Raw genomic sequence first — 20,946 nt, 5'->3', positions numbered from 1 at the left:
ACAAAATCATGACTTTTTACCAAGATTCAACGGCTGAATTGCAAGAAAACAGCAGAATTCTGCACGAAATCATCAAAATTCTTAGAGAAAACCGCATATTTCGATGCAAAACGACGATTTCTCGCTGATTTTCGTTGTTTTCTCGCTTGAATTCGCAAAGAAGAGCACGAAATGTACAAAATCATGACTTATTACCAAGATTCAACGGCTGAATTGCAAGAAAACAGCAGAATTCTGCTCGAAATCATCAAAATTCTTACAGAAAACCGCATATTTCGATGCAAAACGACGATTTCTCGCCGATTTTCGTTGTTTTCTGGCATGAATTTGCAAAGAAGAGCACGAAATCTACAAAATCATGACTTTTTACCAAGATTCAACGGCTGAATTGCAAGAAAACAGCAGAATTCTGCACGAAATCATCAAAATTCTTAGAGAAAACCGCATATTTCGATGCAAAACGACGATTTCTCGCTGATTTTCGTTGTTTTCTATCTTGAATTCGCAAAGAAGAGCACGAAATCTACAAAATCATGACTTTTTACCAAGATTCAACGGCTGAATTGCAAGTAAACAGCAGAATTCTGCACGAAATCGTCAAAATTCTTAGAGAAAACCGCATATTTCGATGCAAAACGACGATTTCTCGCCGATTTTCGTTGTTTTCTGGCTTGAATTCGCAAAAAAGAGCACGAAATCTACAAAATCATAACTTTTTACCAAGATTCAACGGCTGAATTGCAAGAAAACAGCAGAATTCTGCACGAAATCGTCAAAATTCTTACAGAAAACCGCATATTTCGATGCAAAACGACGATTTCTTGCCGATTTTCGTTGTTTTCTGGCATGAATTTGCAAAGAAGAGCACGAAATCTACAAAATCATGACTTTTTACCAAGATTCAACCGCTGAATTGCAAGAGAACAGCAGAATTCTGCACGAAATCATCAAAATTCTTAGAGAAAACCGCATATTTCGATGCAAAACGACGATTTCTCGCCGATTTTCGTTGTTTTCTGGCTTGAATTCGCAAAGAAAAGCACGAAATCTACAAAATCATCACTTTTTACCAAGAGTCTACGGCTGAACAGCAGAATTCTGCACGAAATCATCAAAATTCCTACAGAAAACCGCATATTTCGATGCAAAACGACGATTTCTCGCCGATTTTCGTTGTTTTCTGGCTTGAATTCGCAAAGAAGAGCACGAAATCTACAAAATCATGACTTTTTACCAAGATTCAACGGCTGAATTGCAAGAAAACAGCAGAATTCTGCCCGAAATGGTCAAAATTCTTAGAGAAAACTGCATATTTCGATGCAAAACAACGATTTCTCGCCGATTTTCGTTGTTTTCTATCTTGAATTCGCCAAGAAGAGCACGAAATCTACAAAATCATGACTTTTTACCTAGATTCAACGGCTGAATTGCAAGAAAACAGCAGAATTCTGCACGAAATCATCAAAATTCTTACGGAAAACCGCATATTTCGATGCAAAACAACGATTTCTCGCCGATTTTCGTTGTTTTCTCGCTTGAATTCGCAAAGAAGAGCACGAAATCTACAAAATCATGACTTTTTACCAAGATTTAACGGCTGAATTGCAAGAAAACAGCAGAATTCTGCACGAAATCATCAAAATTCTTACAGAAAACCGCATATTTCGATGCAAAACGACGATTTCTCGCCGATTTTCGTTGTTTTCTGGCATGAATTTGCAAAGAAGAGCACGAAATCTACAAAATCATGACTTTTTACCAAGATTCAACGGCTGAATTGCAAGAAAACAGCAGAATTCTGCACGAAATCATCAAAATTCTTAGAGAAAACCGCATATTTCGATGCAAAACGACGATTTCTCGCTGATTTTCGTTGTTTTCTCGCTTGAATTCGCAAAGAAGAGCACGAAATGTACAAAATCATGACTTATTACCAAGATTCAACGGCTGAATTGCAAGAAAACAGCAGAATTCTGCTCGAAATCATCAAAATTCTTACAGAAAACCGCATATTTCGATGCAAAACGACGATTTCTCGCCGATTTTCGTTGTTTTCTGGCATGAATTTGCAAAGAAGAGCACGAAATCTACAAAATCATGACTTTTTACCAAGATTCAACGGCTGAATTGCAAGAAAACAGCAGAATTCTGCACGAAATCATCAAAATTCTTAGAGAAAACCGCATATTTCGATGCAAAACGACGATTTCTCGCTGATTTTCGTTGTTTTCTATCTTGAATTCGCAAAGAAGAGCACGAAATCTACAAAATCATGACTTTTTACCAAGATTCAACGGCTGAATTGCAAGTAAACAGCAGAATTCTGCACGAAATCGTCAAAAATCTTAGAGAAAACCGCATATTTCGATGCAAAACGACGATTTCTCGCCGATTTTCGTTGTTTTCTGGCTTGAATTCGCAAAAAAGAGCACGAAATCTACAAAATCATAACTTTTTACCAAGATTCAACGGCTGAATTGCAAGAAAACAGCAGAATTCTGCACGAAATCATCAAAATTCTTACAGAAAACCGCATATTTCGAAGCAAAACAACGATTTTTCGCCGATTTTCGTTGTTTTCTGGCTTGAATTCGCAAAGAAGAGCACGAAATCTACAAAATCATCACTTTTTACCAAGATTCTACGGCTGAATTGCAAGAAAACAGCAGAATTCTGCACGAAATCATCAAAATTCTTACAGAAAACCGCATATTTCGATGCAAAACGACAATTTCTCGACGATTTTCGTTGTTTTCTGGCTTGAATTCGCAAAGAAGAGCACGAAATCTACAAAATCATCACTTTTTACCAAGATTCTACGGCTGAATTGCAAGAAAACAGCAGAATTCTGCACGAAATCATCAAAATTCTTACAGAAAACCGCATATTTCGACGCATAACAACGATTTCTCGCCGATTTTCGTTGTTTTCTGGCTTGAATTCGCAAAGAAGAGCACGAAATCTACAAAATCATCACTTTTTACCAAGATTCTACGGCTGAATTGCAAGAAAACAGCAGAATTCTGCACGAAATCATCAAAATTCTTACAGAAAACCGCATTTTTCGATGCAAAACGACGATTTCTCGCCGATTTTCGTTGTTTTCTGGCATGAATTTGCAAAGAAGAGCACGAAATCTACAAAATCATGACTTTTTACCAAGATTCAACGGCTGAATTGCAAGAAAACAGCAGAATTCTGCACGAAATCATCAAATTTCTTAGAGAAAACCGCATATTTCGATGCAAAACGACAATTTCTCGACGATTTTCGTTGTTTTCTGGCTTGAATTCGCAAAGAAGAGCACGAAATCTACAAAATCATCACTTTTTACCAAGATTCTACGGCTGAATTGCAAGAAAACAGCAGAATTCTGCACGAAATCATCAAAATTCTTACAGAAATCCGCATATTTCGACGCATAACAACGATTTCTCGCCGATTTTCGTTGTTTTCTGGCTTGAATTCGCAAAGAAGAGCACGAAATCTACAAAATCATCACTTTTTACCAAGATTCTACGGCTGAATTGCAAGAAAACAGCAGAATTCTGCACGAAATCATCAAAATTCTTACAGAAAACCGCATTTTTCGATGCAAAACGACGATTTCTCGGCGATTTTCGTTGTTTTCTGGCTTGAATTCGCAAAGAAGAGCACGAAATCTACAAAATCATCACTTTTTACCAAGATTCAACGGCTGAATTGCAAGAAAACAGCAGAATTCTGCACGAAATTATAAAAATTCTTAGAGAAAACCGCATATTTCGATGCAAAACGACGATTTCTCGCCGATTTTCGTTGTTTTCTGGCTTGAATTCGCAAGAAAGAGCACGAAATCTACAAAATCATCACTTTTTACCAAGATTCTACGGCTGAATTGCAAGAAAACAGCAGAATTCTGCACGAAATCATCAAAATTCTTACAGAAAACCGCATATTTCGACGCATAACAACGATTTCTCGCCGATTTTCGTTGTTTTCTGGCTTGAATTCGCAAAGAAGAGAACGAAATCTACAAAATCATCACTTTTTACCAAGATTCTATGGCTGAATTGCAAGAAAACAGCAGAATTCTACACGAAATCATCAAAATTCTTACAGAAAACCGCATATTTCGATGCAAAACGACGATTTCTCGCCGATTTTCGTTGTTTTCTGGCTTGAGTTCGCAAAGAAGAGCACGAAATCTACAAAATCATGACTTTTTACCAAGATTCAACGGCTGAATTGCAAGAAAACAGCAGAATTCTGCACGAAATCATGAAAATTCTTAGAGAAAACTGCATATTTCGATGCAAAACAACGATTTCTCGCCGATTTTCGTTGTTTTCTATCTTGAATTCGCCAAGAAGAGCACGAGATCTACAAAATCATGACTTTTTACCAAGATTCAACTGCTGAATTGCAAGAAAACAGCAGAATTCTGCACGAAATCGTCAAAATTCTTAGAGAAAACCGCATATTTCGATGCAAAACGACGATTTCTCGCCGATTTTCGTTGTTTTCTGGCTTGAATTCGCAAAGAAGAGCACGAAATCTACAAAATCATCACTTTTTACCAAGATTCAACAGCTGAATTGCAAGAAAACAGCAGAATTCTGCACGAAATCATCAAAATTCTTAGAGAAAACCGCATATTGCGATGCAAAACGACGATTTCTCGCCGATTTTCGTGGTTTTCTGGCTTGAATTCGCAAAGAAGAGCACGAAATCTACAAAATCATGACTTTTTTCCAAGATTCAACGGCTGAATTGCAAGAAAACAGCAGAATTTTGCACGAAATCATCAAAATTCTTACAGAAAACCGCATATTTCAATGCAAAACGATTATTTCTCGCCGATTTTCGTTGTTTTCTGGCTTGAATTCGCAAAGAATAGCACGAAATCTACAAAATCATGACTTTTTACCAAGATTCAACGGCTGAATTGCAAGAAAACAGCAGAATTCTGCACGAAATCATCAAAATTCTTACAGAAAACCGCATTATTCGATGCAAAACGACGATTTCTCGCCGATTTTCGTTGTTTTCTGGCTTGAATTCGCAAAGAAGAGCACGAAATCTACAAAATCATGACTTTTTACCAAGATTCAACGGCTGAATTGCAAGAAAACCGCAGATTTCTGCACGAAATCATCAAAATTCTTACAGAAAACCGCATTTTTCGATGCAAATCGACGATTTCTCGCCGATTTTCGTTGTTTTCTGGCTTGAATTCGCAAAGAAGAGCACGAAATCTACAAAATCATCACTTTTTACCAAGAGTCTACGGCTGAACAGCAGAATTCTGCACGAAATCATCAAAATTCTTACAGAAAACCGCATATTTCGATGCAAAACGACGATTTCTCGCTGATTTTCGTTGTTTTCTATCTTGAATTCGCAAAGAAGAGCACGAAATCTACAAAATCATGACTTTTCACCAAGATTCTACGGCTGAATTGCAAGAAAACAGCAGAATTCTGCACGAAATCATCAAAATTCTTACAGAAAACCGCATATTTCGATGCAAAACGACGATTTCTCGCCGATTTTCGTTGTTTTCTGGCTTGAATTCGCAAAGAAGAGCACGAAATCTACAAAATCATAACTTTTTACCAAGATTCAACGGCTGAATTGCAAGAAAACAGCAGAATTCTGCACGAAATCATCAAAATTCTTACAGAAAACCGCATATTTCGATGCAAAACAACGATTTCTCGCCGATTTTCGTTGTTTTCCGGCTTGAATTCGCAAAGAAGAGCACGAAATCTACAAAATCATCACTTTTTACCAAGATTCTACGGCTGAATTGCAAAAAAACAGCAGAATTCTGCACGAAATCATCAAAATTCTTACAGAAAACCGCATATTTCGATGCAAAACGACAATTTCTCGACGATTTTCGTTGTTTTCTGGCTTGAATTCGCAAAGAAGAGCACGAAATCTACAAAATCATCACTTTTTACCAAGATTCTACGGCTGAATTGCAAGAAAACAGCAGAATTCTGCACGAAATCATCAAAATTCTTACAGAAAACCGCATATTTCGACGCATAACAACGATTTCTCGCCGATTTTCGTTGTTTTCTGGCTTGAATTCGCAAAGAAGAGCACGAAATCTACAAAATCATCACTTTTTACCAAGATTCTACGGCTGAATTGCAAGAAAACAGCAGAATTCTGCACGAAATCATCAAAATTCTTACAGAATACCGCATTTTTCGATGCAAAACGACGATTTCTCGCCGATTTTCGTTGTTTTCTGGCATGAATTTGCAAAGAAGAGCACGAAATCTACAAAATCATGACTTTTTACCAAGACTCAACGGCTGAATTGCAAGTTAACAGCAGAATTCTGCACGAAATCGTCAAAATTCTTAGAGAAAACCGCATATTTCGATGCAAAACGACGATTTCTCGCCGATTTTCGTTGTTTTCTGGCTTGAATTCGCACAGAAGAGCACGAAATATACAAAATCATCACTTTTTACCAAGATTCAACGGCTGAATTGCAAGAAAACAGCAGAATTCTGCACGAAATCATAAAAATTCTTAGAGAAAACCGCATATTTCGATGCAAAACGACGATTTCTCGCCGATTTTCGTTGTTTTCTGGCTTGAATTCGCAAAGAAGAGCACGAGATCTACAAAATCATCACTTTTTACCAAGATTCAACGGCTGAATTGCATGAAAACAGCAGAATTCTGCACGAAATCATCAAAATTCTTAGAGAAAACCGCATATTTCGATGCAAAACGACGATTTCTCGCCGATTTTCGTTGTTTTCTGGCTTGAATTCGCAAAGAAGAGCACGAAATCTACAAAATCATCACTTTTTACCAAGATTCAACGGCTGAATTGCAAGAAAACAGCAGAATTCTGCACGAAATCATCAAAATTCTTACAGAAAACCGCATTTTTCGATGCAAACCGACGATTTCTCACCGATTTTCGTTGTTTTCTGGCTTGAATTCGTAAAGAAGAGCACGAAATCTACAAAATCATGACTTTTTACCAAGATTCAACGGCTGAATTGCAAGTTAACAGCAGAATTCTGCACGAAATCATCAAAATTCTTACAGAAAACCGCATATTTCGACGCATAACAACGATTTCTCGCCGATTTTCGTTGTTTTCTGGCTTGAATTCGCAAAGAAGAGCACGAAATCTACAAAATCATCACTTTTTACCAAGATTCTACGGCTGAATTGCAAGAAAACAGCAGAATTCTGCACGAAATCATCAAAATTCTTACAGAAAACCGCATTTTTCGATGCAAAACGACGATTTCTCGCTGATTTTCGTTGTTTTCTCGCTTGAATTCGCAAAGAAGAGCACGAAATGTACAAAATCGTGACTTTTTACCAAGATTCAACGGCTGAATTGCAAGAAAACAGCAGAATTCTGCTCGAAATCATCAAAATTCTTACAGAAAACCGCATATTTCGATGCAAAACGACGATTTCTCGCCGATTTTCGTTGTTTTCTGGCATGAATTTGCAAAGAAGAGCACGAAATCTACAAAATCATGACTTTTTACCAAGATTCAACGGCTGAATTGCAAGAAAACAGCAGAATTCTGCACGAAATCATCAAAATTCTTAGAGAAAACCGCATATTTCGATGCAAAACGCCGATTTCTCGCTGATTTTCGTTGTTTTCTATCTTGAATTCGCAAAGAAGAGCACGAAATCTACAAAATCATGAATTTTACCAAGATTCAACGGCTGAATTGCAAGTAAACAGCAGAATTCTGCACGAAATCGTCAAAATTCTTAGAGAAAACCGCATATTTCGATGCAAAACGACGATTTCTCGCCGATTTTCGTTGTTTTCTGGCTTGAATTCGCAAAGAAGAGCACGAAATCTACAAAATCATAACTTTTTACCAAGATTCAACGGCTGAATTGCAAGAAAACAGCAGAATTCTGCACGAAATCATCAAAATTCTTACAGAAAACCGCATATTTCGATGCAAAACAACGATTTCTCGCCGATTTTCGTTGTTTTCTGGCTTGAATTCGCAAAGAAGAGCACGAAATCTACAAAATCATCACTTTTTTCCAAGATTCTACGGCTGAATTGCAAGAAAACAGCAGAATTCTGCACGAAATCATCAAAATTCTTACAGAAAACCGCATATTTCGATGCAAAACGACAATTTCTCGACGATTTTCGTTGTTTTCTGGCTTGAATTCGCAAAGAAGAGCACGAAATCTACAAAATCATCACTTTTTACCAAGATTCTACGGCTGAATTGCAAGAAAACAGCAGAATTCTGCACGAAATCATCAAAATTCTTACAGAAAACCGCATATTTCGACGCATAACAACGATTTCTCGCCGATTTTCGTTGTTTTCTGGCTTGAATTCGCAAAGAAGAGCACGAAATCTACAAAATCATCACTTTTTACCAAGATTCTACGGCTGAATTGCAAGAAAACAGCAGAATTCTGCACGAAATCATCAAAATTCTTACAGAAAACCGCATATTTCGATGCAAAACGACGATTTCTCGCCGATTTTCGTTGTTTTCTGGCATGAATTTGCAAAGAAGAGCACGAAATCTGCAAAATCATGACTTTTTACCAAGATTCAACGGCTGAATTGCAAGTTAACAGCAGAATTCTGCACGAAATCGTCAAAATTCTTAGAGAAAACCGCATATTTCGATGCAAAACGACGATTTCTCGCCGATTTTCGTTGTTTTCTGGCTTGAATTCGCACAGAAGAGCACGAAATCTACAAAATCATCACTTTTTACCAAGATTCAACGGCTGAATTGCAAGAAAACAGCAGAATTCTGCACGAAATCATAAAAATTCTTAGAGAAAACCGCATATTTCGATGCAAAACGACGATTTCTCGCCGATTTTCGTTGTTTTCTGGCTTGAATTCGCAAAGAAGAGCACGAAATCTACAAAATCATCACTTTTTACCAAGATTCAACGGCTGAATTGCAAGAAAACAGCAGAATTCTGCACGAAATCATCAAAATTCTTAGAGAAAACCGCATATTTCGATGCAAAACGACGATTTCTCGCCGATTTTCGTTGTTTTCTGGCTTGAATTCGCAAAGAAGAGCACGAAATCTACAAAATCATCACTTTTTACCAAGATTCAACGGCTGAATTGCAAGAAAACAGCAGAATTCTGCACGAAATCATCAAAATTCTTACAGAAAACCGCATTTTTCGATGCAAATCGACGATTTCTCACCGATTTTCGTTGTTTTCTGGCTTGAATTCGTAAAGAAGAGCACGAAATCTACAAAATCATGACTTTTTACCAAGATTCAACCGCTGAATTGCAAGAAAACAGCAGAATTCTGCACGAAATCATCAAAATTCTTACAGAAAACCGCATATTTCGGTGCAAAACAACGATTTCTCGCTGATTTTCGTTGTTTTCTGGCTTGAATTCGCAAAGAAAAGCACGAAATCTACAAAATCATCACTTTTTACCAAGAGTCTACGGCTGAACAGCAGAATTCTGCACGAAATCATCAAAATTCTTACAGAAAACCGCATATTTCGATGCAAAACGAAGATTTCTCGCCGATTTTCGTTGTTTTCTGGCTTGAATTCGCAAAGAAGAGCACGAAATCTACAAAATCATGACTTTTTACCAAGATTCAACGGCTGAATTGCAAGAAAACAGCAGAATTCTGCCCGAAATGGTCAAAATTCTTAGAGAAAACTGCATATTTCGATGCAAAACAACGATTTCTCGCCGATTTTCGTTGTTTTCTATCTTGAATTCGCCAAGAAGAGCACGAAATCTACAAAATCATGACTTTTTACCTAGATTCAACGGCTGAATTGCAAGAAAACAGCAGAATTCTGCACGAAATCATCAAAATTCTTACAGAAAACCGCATATTTCGATGCAAAACAACGATTTCTCGCCGATTTTCGTTGTTTTCTCGCTTGAATTCGCAAAGAAGAGCACGAAATCTACAAAATCATGACTTTTTACCAAGATTCAACGGCTGAATTGCAAGAAAACAGCAGAATTCTGCACGAAATCATCAAAATTCTTACAGAAAACCGCATATTTCGATGCAAAACGACGATTTCTCGCCGATTTTCGTTGTTTTCTGGCATGAATTTGCAAAGAAGAGCACGAAATCTACAAAATCATGACTTTTTACCAAGATTCAACGGCTGAATTGCAAGAAAACAGCAGAATTCTGCACGAAATCATCAAAATTCTTAGAGAAAACCGCATATTTCGATGCAAAACGACGATTTCTCGCTGATTTTCGTTGTTTTCTCGCTTGAATTTGCAAAGAAGAGCACGAAATGTACAAAATCATGACTTTTTACCAAGATTCAACAGCTGAATTGCAAGAAAACAGCAGAATTCTGCTCGAAATCATCAAAATTCTTACAGAAAACCGCATATTTCGATGCAAAACGACGATTTCTCGCCGATTTTCGTTGTTTTCTGGCATGAATTTGCAAAGAAGAGCACGAAATCTACAAAATCATGACTTTTTACCAAGATTCAACGGCTGAATTGCAAGAAAACAGCAGAATTCTGCACGAAATCATCAAAATTCTTAGAGAAAACCGCATATTTCGATGCAAAACGACGATTTCTCGCTGATTTTCGTTGTTTTCTATCTTGAATTCGCAAAGAAGAGCACGAAATCTACAAAATCATGACTTTTTACCAAGATTCAACGGCTGAATTGCAAGTAAACAGCAGAATTCTGCACGAAATCGTCAAAATTCTTAGAGAAAACCGCATATTTCGATGCAAAACGACGATTTCTCGCCGATTTTCGTTGTTTTCTGGCTTGAATTCGCAAAGAAGAGCACGAAATCTACAAAATCATAACTTTTTACCAAGATTCAACGGCTGAATTGCAAGAAAACAGCAGAATTCTGCACGAAATCATCAAAATTCTTACAGAAAACCGCATATTTCGATGCAAAACAACGATTTCTCGCCGATTTTCGTTGTTTTCTGGCTTGAATTCGCAAAGAAGAGCACGAAATCTACAAAATCATCACTTTTTACCAAGATTCTACGGCTGAATTGCAAGAAAACAGCAGAATTCTGCACGAAATCATCAAAATTCTTACAGAAAACCGCATATTTCGATGCAAAACAACGATTTCTCGCCGATTTTCGTTGTTTTCTGGCTTGAATTCGCAAAGAAGAGCACGAAATCTACAAAATCATCACTTTTTACCAAGATTCTACGGCTGAATTGCAAGAAAACAGCAGAATTCTGCACGAAATCATCAAAATTCTTACAGAAAACCGCATATTTCGACGCATAACAACGATTTCTTGCCGATTTTCGTTGTTTTCTGGCTTGAATTCGCAAAGAAGAGCACGAAATCTACAAAATCATCACTTTTTACCAAGATTCTACGGCTGAATTGCAAGAAAACAGCAGAATTCTGCACGAAATCATCAAAATTCTCACAGAAAACCGCATTTTTCGATGCAAAACGACGATTTCTCGCCGATTTTCGTTGTTTTCTGGCATGAATTTGCAAAGAAGAGCACGAAATCTACAAAATCATGACTTTTTACCAAGATTCAACGGCTGAATTGCAAGAAAACAGCAGAATTCTGCACGAAATCATCAAAATTCTTAGAGAAAACCGCATATTTCGATGCAAAACGACGATTTCTCGGCGATTTTCGTTGTTTTCTGGCTTGAATTCGCAAAGAAGAGCACGAAATCTACAAAATCATCACTTTTTACCAAGATTCAACGGCTGAATTGCAAGAAAACAGCAGAATTCTGCACGAAATTATAAAAATTCTTAGAGAAAACCGCATATTTCGATGCAAAACGACGATTTCTCGCCGATTTTCGTTGTTTTCTGGCTTGAATTCGCAAAGAAGAGCACGAAATCTACAAAATCATCACTTTTTACCAAGATTCTACGGCTGAATTGCAAGAAAACAGCAGAATTCTGCACGAAATCATCAAAATTCTTACAGAAAACCGCATATTTCGACGCATAACAACGATTTCTCGCCGATTTTCGTTGTTTTCTGGCTTGAATTTGCAAAGAAGAGAACGAAATCTACAAAATCATCACTTTTTACCAAGATTCTACGGCTGAATTGCAAGAAAACAGCAGAATTCTACACGAAATCATCAAAATTCTTACAGAAAACCGCATATTTCGATGCAAAACGACGATTTCTCGCCGATTTTCGTTGTTTTCTGGCTTGAATTCGCAAAGAAGAGCACGAAATCTACAAAATCATGACTTTTTACCAAGATTCAACGGCTGAATTGCAAGAAAACAGCAGAATTCTGCACGAAATCATGAAAATTCTTAGAGAAAACTGCATATTTCGATGCAAAACAACGATTTCTCGCCGATTTTCGTTGTTTTCTATCTTGAATTCGCCAAGAAGAGCACGAGATCTACAAAATCATGACTTTTTACCAAGATTCAACTGCTGAATTGCAAGAAAACAGCAGAATTCTGCACGAAATCGTCAAAATTCTTAGAGAAAACCGCATATTTCGATGCAAAACGACGATTTCTCGCCGATTTTCGTTGTTTTCTGGCTTGAATTCGCACAGAAGAGCACGAAATATACAAAATCATGACTTTTTACCAAGATTCAACTGCTGAATTGCAAGAAAACAGCAGAATTCTGCACGAAATCATGAAAATTCTTAGAGAAAACTGCATATTTCGATGCAAAACAACGATTTCTCGCCGATTTTCGTTGTTTTCTATCTTGAATTCGCCAAGAAGAGCACGAGATCTACAAAATCATGACTTTTTACCAAGATTCAACTGCTGAATTGCAAGAAAACAGCAGAATTCTGCACGAAATCGTCAAAATTCTTAGAGAAAACCGCATATTTCGACGCATAACAACGATTTCTCGCCGATTTTCGTTGTTTTCTGGCTTGAATTCGCAAAGAAGAGCACGAAATCTACAAAATCATCACTTTTTACCAAGATTCTACGGCTGAATTGCAAGAAAACAGCAGAATTCTGCACGAAATCATCAAAATTCTTACAGAATACCGCATTTTTCGATGCAAAACGACGATTTCTCGCCGATTTTCGTTGTTTTCTGGCATGAATTTGCAAAGAAGAGCACGAAATCTACAAAATCATGACTTTTTACCAAGACTCAACGGCTGAATTGCAAGTTAACAGCAGAATTCTGCACGAAATCGTCAAAATTCTTAGAGAAAACCGCATATTTCGATGCAAAACGACGATTTCTCGCCGATTTTCGTTGTTTTCTGGCTTGAATTCGCACAGAAGAGCACGAAATATACAAAATCATCACTTTTTACCAAGATTCAACGGCTGAATTGCAAGAAAACAACAGAATTCTGCACGAAATCATAAAAATTCTTAGAGAAAACCGCATATTTCGATGCAAAACGACGATTTCTCGCCGATTTTCGTTGTTTTCTGGCTTGAATTCGCAAAGAAGAGCACGAGATCTACAAAATCATCACTTTTTACCAAGATTCAACGGCTGAATTGCATGGAAACAGCAGAATTCTGCACGAAATCATCAAAATTCTTAGAGAAAACCGCATATTTCGATGCAAAACGACGATTTCTCGCCGATTTTCGTTGTTTTCTGGCTTGAATTCGCAAAGAAGAGCACGAAATCTACAAAATCATCACTTTTTACCAAGATTCAACGGCTGAATTGCAAGAAAACAGCAGAATTCTGCACGAAATCATCAAAATTCTTACAGAAAACCGCATTTTTCGATGCAAACCGACGATTTCTCACCGATTTTCGTTGTTTTCTGGCTTGAATTCGTAAAGAAGAGCACGAAATCTACAAAATCATGACTTTTTACCAAGATTCAACGGCTGAATTGCAAGTTAACAGCAGAATTCTGCACGAAATCATCAAAATTCTTACAGAAAACCGCATATTTCGACGCATAACAACGATTTCTCGCCGATTTTCGTTGTTTTCTGGCTTGAATTCGCAAAGAAGAGCACGAAATCTACAAAATCATCACTTTTTACCAAGATTCTACGGCTGAATTGCAAGAAAACAGCAGAATTCTGCACGAAATCATCAAAATTCTTACAGAAAACCGCATTTTTCGATGCAAAACGACGATTTCTCGCTGATTTTCGTTGTTTTCTCGCTTGAATTCGCAAAGAAGAGCACGAAATGTACAAAATCATGACTTTTTACCAAGATTCAACGGCTGAATTGCAAGAAAACAGCAGAATTCTGCTCGAAATCATCAAAATTCTTACAGAAAACCGCATATTTCGATGCAAAACGACGATTTCTCGCCGATTTTCGTTGTTTTCTGGCATGAATTTGCAAAGAAGAGCACGAAATCTACAAAATCATGACTTTTTACCAAGATTCAACGGCTGAATTGCAAGAAAACAGCAGAATTCTGCACGAAATCATCAAAATTCTTAGAGAAAACCGCATATTTCGATGCAAAACGCCGATTTCTCGCTGATTTTCGTTGTTTTCTATCTTGAATTCGCAAAGAAGAGCACGAAATCTACAAAATCATGACTTTTTACCAAGATTCAACGGCTGAATTGCAAGTAAACAGCAGAATTCTGCACGAAATCGTCAAAATTCTTAGAGAAAACCGCATATTTCGATGCAAAACGACGATTTCTCGCCGATTTTCGTTGTTTTCTGGCTTGAATTCGCAAAGAAGAGCACGAAATCTACAAAATCATAACTTTTTACCAAGATTCAACGGCTGAATTGCAAGAAAACAGCAGAATTCTGCACGAAATCATCAAAATTCTTACAGAAAACCGCATATTTCGATGCAAAACAACGATTTCTCGCCGATTTTCGTTGTTTTCTGGCTTGAATTCGCAAAGAAGAGCACGAAATCTACAAAATCATCACTTTTTTCCAAGATTCTACGGCTGAATTGCAAGAAAACAGCAGAATTCTGCACGAAATCATCAAAATTCTTACAGAAAACCGCATATTTCGATGCAAAACGACAATTTCTCGACGATTTTCGTTGTTTTCTGGCTTGAATTCGCAAAGAAGAGCACGAAATCTACAAAATCATCACTTTTTACCAAGATTCTACGGCTGAATTGCAAGAAAACAGCAGAATTCTGCACGAAATCATCAAAATTCTTACAGAAAACCGCATATTTCGACGCATAACAACGATTTCTCGCCGATTTTCGTTGTTTTCTGGCTTGAATTCGCAAAGAAGAGCACGAAATTTACAAAATCATCACTTTTTACCAAGATTCTACGGCTGAATTGCAAGAAAACAGCAGAATTCTGCACGAAATCATCAAAATTCTTACAGAAAACCGCATATTTCGATGCAAAACGACGATTTCTCGCCGATTTTCGTTGTTTTCTGGCATGAATTTGCAAAGAAGAGCACGAAATCTGCAAAATCATGACTTTTTACCAAGATTCAACGGCTGAATTGCAAGTTAACAGCAGAATTCTGCACGAAATCGTCAAAATTCTTAGAGAAAACCGCATATTTCGATGCAAAACGACGATTTCTCGCCGATTTTCGTTGTTTTCTGGCTTGAATTCGCACAGAAGAGCACGAAATCTACAAAATCATCACTTTTTACCAAGATTCAACGGCTGAATTGCAAGAAAACAGCAGAATTCTGCACGAAATCATAAAAATTCTTAGAGAAAACCGCATATTTCGATGCAAAACGACGATTTCTCGCCGATTTTCGTTGTTTTCTGGCTTGAATTCGCAAAGAAGAGCACGAAATCTACAAAATCATCACTTTTTACCAAGATTCAACGGCTGAATTGCAAGAAAACAGCAGAATTCTGCACGAAATCATCAAAATTCTTAGAGAAAACCGCATATTTCGATGCAAAACGACGATTTCTCGCCGATTTTCGTTGTTTTCTGGCTTGAATTCGCAAAGAAGAGCACGAAATCTACAAAATCATCACTTTTTACCAAGATTCAACGGCTGAATTGCAAGAAAACAGCAGAATTCTGCACGAAATCATCAAAATTCTTACAGAAAACCGCATTTTTCGATGCAAATCGACGATTTCTCACCGATTTTCGTTGTTTTCTGGCTTGAATTCGTAAAGAAGAGCACGAAATCTACAAAATCATGACTTTTTACCAAGATTCAACCGCTGAATTGCAAGAAAACAGCAGAATTCTGCACGAAATCATCAAAATTCTTACAGAAAACCGCATATTTCGGTGCAAAACAACGATTTCTCGCTGATTTTCGTTGTTTTCTGGCTTGAATTCGCAAAGAAAAGCACGAAATCTACAAAATCATCACTTTTTACCAAGAGTCTACGGCTGAACAGCAGAATTCTGCACGAAATCATCAAAATTCTTACAGAAAACCGCATATTTCGATGCAAAACGAAGATTTCTCGCCGATTTTCGTTGTTTTCTGGCTTGAATTCGCAAAGAAGAGCACGAAATCTACAAAATCATGACTTTTTACCAAGATTCAACGGCTGAATTGCAAGAAAACAGCAGAATTCTGCCCGAAATGGTCAAAATTCTTAGAGAAAACTGCATATTTCGATGCAAAACAACGATTTCTCGCCGATTTTCGTTGTTTTCTATCTTGAATTCGCCAAGAAGAGCACGAAATCTACAAAATCATGACTTTTTACCTAGATTCAACGGCTGAATTGCAAGAAAACAGCAGAATTCTGCACGAAATCATCAAAATTCTTACAGAAAACCGCATATTTCGATGCAAAACAACGATTTCTCGCCGATTTTCGTTGTTTTCTCGCTTGAATTCGCAAAGAAGAGCACGAAATCTACAAAATCATGACTTTTTACCAAGATTCAACGGCTGAATTGCAAGAAAACAGCAGAATTCTGCACGAAATCATCAAAATTCTTACAGAAAACCGCATATTTCGATGCAAAACGACGATTTCTCGCCGATTTTCGTTGTTTTCTGGCATGAATTTGCAAAGAAGAGCACGAAATCTACAAAATCATGACTTTTTACCAAGATTCAACGGCTGAATTGCAAGAAAACAGCAGAATTCTGCACGAAATCATCAAAATTCTTAGAGAAAACCGCATATTTCGATGCAAAACGACGATTTCTCGCTGATTTTCGTTGTTTTCTCGCTTGAATTTGCAAAGAAGAGCACGAAATGTACAAAATCATGACTTTTTACCAAGATTCAACGGCTGAATTGCAAGAAAACAGCAGAATTCTGCTCGAAATCATCAAAATTCTTACAGAAAACCGCATATTTCGATGCAAAACGACGATTTCTCGCCGATTTTCGTTGTTTTCTGGCATGAATTTGCAAAGAAGAGCACGAAATCTACAAAATCATGACTTTTTACCAAGATTCAACGGCTGAATTGCAAGAAAACAGCAGAATTCTGCACGAAATCATCAAAATTCTTAGAGAAAACCGCATATTTCGATGCAAAACGACGATTTCTCGCTGATTTTCGTTGTTTTCTATCTTGAATTCGCAAAGAAGAGCACGAAATCTACAAAATCATGACTTTTTACCAAGATTCAACGGCTGAATTGCAAGTAAACAGCAGAATTCTGCACGAAATCGTCAAAATTCTTAGAGAAAACCGCATATTTCGATGCAAAACGACGATTTCTCGCCGATTTTCGTTGTTTTCTGGCTTGAATTCGCAAAGAAGAGCACGAAATCTACAAAATCATAACTTTTTACCAAGATTCAACGGCTGAATTGCAAGAAAACAGCAGAATTCTGCACGAAATCATCAAAATTCTTACAGAAAACCGCATATTTCGATGCAAAACAACGATTTCTCGCCGATTTTCGTTGTTTTCTGGCTTGAATTCGCAAAGAAGAGCACGAAATCTACAAAATCATCACTTTTTACCAAGATTCTACGGCTGAATTGCAAGAAAACAGCAGAATTCTGCACGAAATCATCAAAATTCTTACAGAAAACCGCATATTTCGATGCAAAACAACGATTTCTCGCCGATTTTCGTTGTTTTCTGGCTTGAATTCGCAAAGAAGAGCACGAAATCTACAAAATCATCACTTTTTACCAAGATTCTACGGCTGAATTGCAAGAAAACAGCAGAATTCTGCACGAAATCATCAAAATTCTTACAGAAAACCGCATATTTCGACGCATAACAACGATTTCTCGCCGATTTTCGTTGTTTTCTGGCTTGAATTCGCAAAGAAGAGCACGAAATCTACAAAATCATCACTTTTTACCAAGATTCTACGGCTGAATTGCAAGAAAACAGCAGAATTCTGCACGAAATCATCAAAATTCTCACAGAAAACCGCATTTTTCGATGCAAAACGACGATTTCTCGCCGATTTTCGTTGTTTTCTGGCATGAATTTGCAAAGAAGAGCACGAAATCTACAAAATCATGACTTTTTACCAAGATTCAACGGCTGAATTGCAAGAAAACAGCAGAATTCTGCACGAAATCATCAAAATTCTTAGAGAAAACCGCATATTTCGATGCAAAACGACGATTTCTCGGCGATTTTCGTTGTTTTCTGGCTTGAATTCGCAAAGAAGAGCACGAAATCTACAAAATCATCACTTTTTACCAAGATTCAACGGCTGAATTGCAAGAAAACAGCAGAATTCTGCACGAAATTATAAAAATTCTTAGAGAAAACCGCATATTTCGATGCAAAACGACGATTTCTCGCCGATTTTCGTTGTTTTCTGGCTTGAATTCGCAAAGAAGAGCACGAAATCTACAAAATCATCACTTTTTACCAAGATTCTACGGCTGAATTGCAAGAAAACAGCAGAATTCTGCACGAAATCATCAAAATTCTTACAGAAAACCGCATATTTCGACGCATAACAACGATTTCTCGCCGATTTTCGTTGTTTTCTGGCTTGAATTCGCAAAGAAGAGCACGAAATCTACAAAATCATGACTTTTTACCAAGATTCAACGGCTGAATTGCAAGAAAACAGCAGAATTCTGCACGAAATCATGAAAATTCTTAGAGAAAACTGCATATTTCGATGCAAAACAACGATTTCTCGCCGATTTTCGTTGTTTTCTATCTTGAATTCGCCAAGAAGAGCACGAGATCTACAAAATCATGACTTTTTACCAAGATTCAACTGCTGAATTGCAAGAAAACAGCAGAATTCTGCACGAAATCGTCAAAATTCTTAGAGAAAACCGCATATTTCGATGCAAAACGACGATTTCTCGCCGATTTTCGTTGTTTTCTGGCTTGAATTCGCAAAGAAGAGCACGAAATCTACAAAATCATCACTTTTTACCAAGATTCAACAGCTGAATTGCAAGAAAACAGCAGAATTCTGCACGAAATCATCAAAATTCTTAGAGAAAACCGCATATTGCGATGCAAAACGACGATTTCTCGCCGATTTTCGTGGTTTTCTGGCTTGAATTCGCAAAGAAGAGCACGAAATCTACAAAATCATGACTTTTTTCCAAGATTCAACGGCTGAATTGCAAGAAAACAGCAGAATTTTGCACGAAATCATCAAAATTCTTACAGAAAACCGCATATTTCAATGCAAAACGATTATTTCTCGCCGATTTTCGTTGTTTTCTGGCTTGAATTCGCAAAGAATAGCACGAAATCTACAAAATCATGACTTTTTACCAAGATTCAACGGCTGAATTGCAAGAAACCAGCAGAATTCTGCACGAAATCATCAAAATTCTTACAGAAAACCGCATTATTCGATGCAAAACGACGATTTCTCGCCGATTTTCGTTGTTTTCTGGCTTGAATTCGCAAAGAAGAGCACGAAATCTACAAAATCATGACTTTTTACCAAGATTCAACGGCTGAATTGCAAGAAAACCGCAGATTTCTGCACGAAATCATCAAAATTCTTACAGAAAACCGCATTTTTCGATGCAAATCGACGATTTCTCGCCGATTTTCGTTGTTTTCTGGCTTGAATTTGCAAAGAAGAGCACGAAATCTACAAAATCATCACTTTTTACCAAGAGTCTACGGCTGAACAGCAGAATTCTGCACGAAATCATCAAAATTCTTACAGAAAACCGCATATTTCGATGCAAAACGACGATTTCTCGCCGATTTTCGTTGTTTTCTGGCATGAATTTGCAAAGAAGAGCACGAAATCTACAAAATCATGACTTTTTACCAAGATTCAACGGCTGAATTGCAAGAAAACAGCAGAATTCTGCACGAAATCATCAAAATTCTTAGAGAAAACCGCATATTTCGATGCAAAACGACGATTTCTCGCTGATTTTCGTTGTTTTCGATCTTGAATTCGCAAAGAAGAGCACGAAATCTACAAAATCATGACTTTTTACCAAGATTCTACAGCTGAATTGCAAGAAAACAGCAGAATTCTGCACGAAATCATCAAAATTCTTACAGAAAACCGCATATTTCGATGCAAAACGACGATTTCTCGCCGATTTTCGTTGTTTTCTGGCTTGAATTCGCAAAGAAGAGCACGAAATCTACAAAATCATAACTTTTTACCAAGATTCAACGGCTGAATTGCAAGAAAACAGCAGAATTCTGCACGAAATCATTAAAATTCTTACAGAAAACCGCATATTTCGATGCAAAACAACGATTTCTCGCCGATTTTCGTTGTTTTCTGGCTTGAATTCGCAAAGAAGAGCACGAAATCTACAAAATCATCACTTTTTACCAAGATTCTACGGCTGAATTGCAAGAAAACAGCAGAATTCTGCACGAAATCATCAAAATTCTTACAGAAAACCGCAAATTTCGATGCAAAACGACAATTTCTCGACGATTTTCGTTGTTTTCTGGCTTGAATTCGCAAAGAAGAGCACGAAATCTACAAAATCATCACTTTTTACCAAGATTCTACGGCTGAATTGCAAGAAAACAGCAGAATTCTGCACGAAATCATCAAAATTCTAACAGAAAACCGCATATTTCGACGCATAACAACGATTTCTCGCCGATTTTCGTTGTTTTCTGGCTTGAATTCGCAAAGAAGAGCACGAAATCTAC

The sequence above is a fragment of the Gnatocerus cornutus genome, chromosome 8 (assembly GCF_029298725.1).
Source record: "Gnatocerus cornutus isolate USDA-ARS CGAHR chromosome 8, icGnaCorn1.1, whole genome shotgun sequence".
NCBI lineage: Eukaryota > Metazoa > Arthropoda > Insecta > Coleoptera > Tenebrionidae > Gnatocerus > Gnatocerus cornutus.
Note: the sequence above shows the minus strand (reverse complement) of the source record.